At 40.7% G+C, this 3,502-nt stretch overlaps 1 pseudogene; it reads left to right on the top strand.

Annotated features, from left to right (window-relative positions):
• Window positions 1-645: 645 nt before the first annotated feature.
• Window positions 646-744, top strand: LOC120368421 (U6 spliceosomal RNA; annotated as a pseudogene).
• The last annotated feature ends 2,758 nt before the right edge of the window (window positions 745-3,502 follow it).

The raw sequence follows: 3,502 nt of genomic DNA, 5'->3' as shown, positions 1-3,502 counted from the left end.
ACTTCATAAGTCACTGCTGGTGGAAATGTACAAGGCAGAGCCACTATGGAAAACAGTTCGGGAGTTCTTCAGTTAAACATAGTTACCACAGGACCGGCAACTCTACTCCTAGGTGTACACTTAAGAGAATTGAAAACATATGTCCACACAAAACTTGTACATGAATGTTCATAGTAGCATTACTCATGTCAGCAATAAAGTAGAAATAACTCAAGCATCCATCAATTGACGAATGAATAAATAAAACGTGGCATATCCTACAATGGAATATTACTCATCATAAAAAGGAATGAAACATCAATACATGTGACAACATGGATGGACCTTAACATGCTAAGTGAAAGAAACCAGACCTAAAAAACTGTATGATTTCATTTATATGAAATGTCCAGAATAGGCAAACCCATAGAGGCAGCAAATACATGAATGGTTGCCAGGGGCTGAGGCCAGGAGATGAGAACTGAGAGCTGATGGGCATGGAGATTCTTTTAGGGGTTATGAAATGCTCTTGGAGAAGATAGTGATGGTTGTGTGACTTCATGTCTATACTAAAAACCAATGGAATTATACTTTACCCAAGGTGAATTTTATAGCATGTAAATTATGTCTCAATTTTGGAAGCCTCTTCATTTAGAACACATGAGCCTGCTTCTGCAGCACATACGCTAAAATTGGAATGACACAGAGATTAGCATGGCCCCTGCACAAAGGTGACACACAATTTGTGCAGCATTCCATGTTAATAAAAAGAACACATTTGCACTCCAACTTACACGGGCCCCTGATCATCTTTGATTCTGTTAACAATTTTTTCTTTGGTAAAACCCACAAGAGGAAAAATACTCTGCTTTTCTAAATTGCTCACTAGATTGACTAGAATGGTGTCTAATAAATTTTTTTAAATAATGAAAATGCAAGAATCATTTTATAGTTGGGGCATCTGTTGAAGTGGGGGGTTTTACGCGATCATGCTGCTGTCTTAAAGAGGAATTTAAACAGTTTCTCTGATCTTTTAAATATTCAAAAAGATTATTTTTGAAACTGCTGTTTAAATGGAGAAAGTAGGATTTAAGAGGGTGCAGCTTCAAAGCTGGAATTCACAGAGCTGTAGAGAAGTTTATAAAGCAGTATCACATAATAAAATTAAAGTGTTCCCACCAATTATAAGGGCATTCTTTTTCGACTAAAAGCATTTCTTACAGTGTTCAAACATATCTCGATATACTAAAGAGAAAGGGAAACACTTTACATGTAGACTTTATTTTACAGGAATAATGGTGCCTTCTGGGTCTTGCTTCACTGGGATTTTTAAAAATCAAGGAAATGTATATGAATGTGCTTTGCTCCCTCTGAAGAAATGTGACATATACATTCAAATCATTGTTATCTTAATTCAATAAAACTTTATGGAAATGACATAAAAGCACCTGGAGAATTCTAGTTTATGCTCTAATTACCCAAGAAAAACATTTTTCACTCACTCCATAAAAGGGTTATAGCCTTACTTTTTTTTTATTTATGTGAGCTTGAAATGAAATGCACTCACTTCCCAGTAGGGAGGTGATTCGCTGTCAAATCTTGGGAGAAGGATGGTTTGACGATGAAAGCTGATGCCCATAGTCACATCCACGTGACTCCTACTCCGCCTCACTGCGCCACACTCTGGACCAAACAGCTCCTTTTTCTTTTTTTTATTCTAAATTGCTCCTTGAGAAGTCTTGTTTATACAATTTTACGCAAGCTAAGGGGAAGCCCATTGCATTCTAGGTGCTTTTCTTCTCCCTGTCTCTCTCCTTTTTCACAGAACCTAATTATTCGACACATCGCTTTCTTAAAACAATCCAGAACACAGAGGCGAGTCCTCCTTGCCGTTCCCTCTGGCTGAGGAAAGGCAGCCAGTTCAGGGATTAGGGCCCTGTAATTTTTTCTGAGCAATAACCAGCTTGGAGTGGGCTCTGCCAGTGAAGTCCACGAGGGCTGGGTAATCAGAGAGAAGCCCCAGAGATGCCCGTTCCCTGCAGGACCTGGTGGTGGGGGGGGCTCCCCTGACCAGAGGAGGGCTGGCCTTTTGCTGGGGTCCTTTCACCTGCTCCACGTAGACCTCCCACCAGAAATCTGCACCCCTCCCGCCCCCTTTGCCTCTGCAGGAAGTTTCACACTCACTCATCTGGCCCAGAAACAAGCTTCCTCTTTCTCAGATGCAAGACCACCTACTGGCTCTGGAATTCCTTCACAGACTAACCAGGCCTTCCTGGAGCAGGCTCCAAAATGCCAAATGATTAATGTGGTTGTTATGTGTATTGCAGACTGTCCATCAACAGAAGTGGAAAAAAACCACCTTTGGGGGCCGCCCCCAGGCTTAGGTACAACAGTGAGTTCCTAGCTTCAAAGGAACTTTATCTAAAAGCCATTTTTCTCTGGAGCTGAGAGGAGCAGGGAGAGCAGGCAGCTGGCCAGCCACAGCTGGAGAGAGGACTGGAAAGGCCTGTTGAGCACCGGCTCCTTTGCTGGGTTGCCGGGTCTGGTTTTATTTTGGCCGTGTCATATTCTGGCTTGAGTTTGTACTGATGTTGCCAGCTCATTCATTATACCCATAAAATAATAATGCCAGCAATAACAACAATGAATAATAATAACAACAGCAGATCCCATTTACTCAGCACGCACCATGTGCCCGGTGCTGGGCTAAATGTTTAACCTAAATTTTCTCATTCAGTCCTTACAGACTCCTAGAGGTTAAATGACCTCCCTAAACCCAAGTCGGCCATGAAATTTTGTCTGAATCCAAAGTCCATTGAATATTCTGGTCTTCTACATACAGCCTGGGTTGTATTTTCCAATCCCCAGAGGAGGGAACTTTCGAAGGTCATTACCTCCCCAGGCCCTGGAGGCTGGGACGCCACCGAGGGGCTGTAAATTTTAGGGAGGTCCTATGCACACAGAGATGGCAAAGCAATGCACCCACGTCTTTACGTCAAAGGCTAAGGGAAATGTCACACTCTCAAATATTAGAAAGAAAATTATAAAATTGGTGAATATTGGAGTCAAGCAAAATTTGCCTTTTATATAGTAGACACTCTAAATCATTCTGTGAAATAGAACCCTCTTTTGTTTTGTTTTTCTCTTAGACTTATCTCTTTTGTGCTTAGTAGACGCTTTTGATGTCTTTGTAGGGGAGGAATTGCCCAAGCTTATTTTCTTCATGATATCTTGAGTTCTCGAGCCATAGATTCTCAGGCCACATAAAATGTAGGTAGAAACACAATTCTTTCCTTAATTTCTTTGTCTCTATTATCTTGATGTTTAAAACATATCTTGGAGCCTAACTGATGAAGCTATTTTTGAACATATCATAGTAATGTGAAACACAAATTAGCATACATTATTTTTCCAGGGCTGGAACATTTATTGAGGTTTCAGAACCTAAACATTTCCCAAGAAAATCTGCAAATTAATATTAGCAGAGTCCATTAATTCTTTCTAAAAACAGGTGCCAAATGAA

The sequence above is a fragment of the Saimiri boliviensis genome, chromosome 9, assembly GCF_048565385.1.
Source record: "Saimiri boliviensis isolate mSaiBol1 chromosome 9, mSaiBol1.pri, whole genome shotgun sequence".
NCBI lineage: Eukaryota > Metazoa > Chordata > Mammalia > Primates > Cebidae > Saimiri > Saimiri boliviensis.
This window is presented reverse-complemented; position numbering and strand designations above follow the sequence as displayed.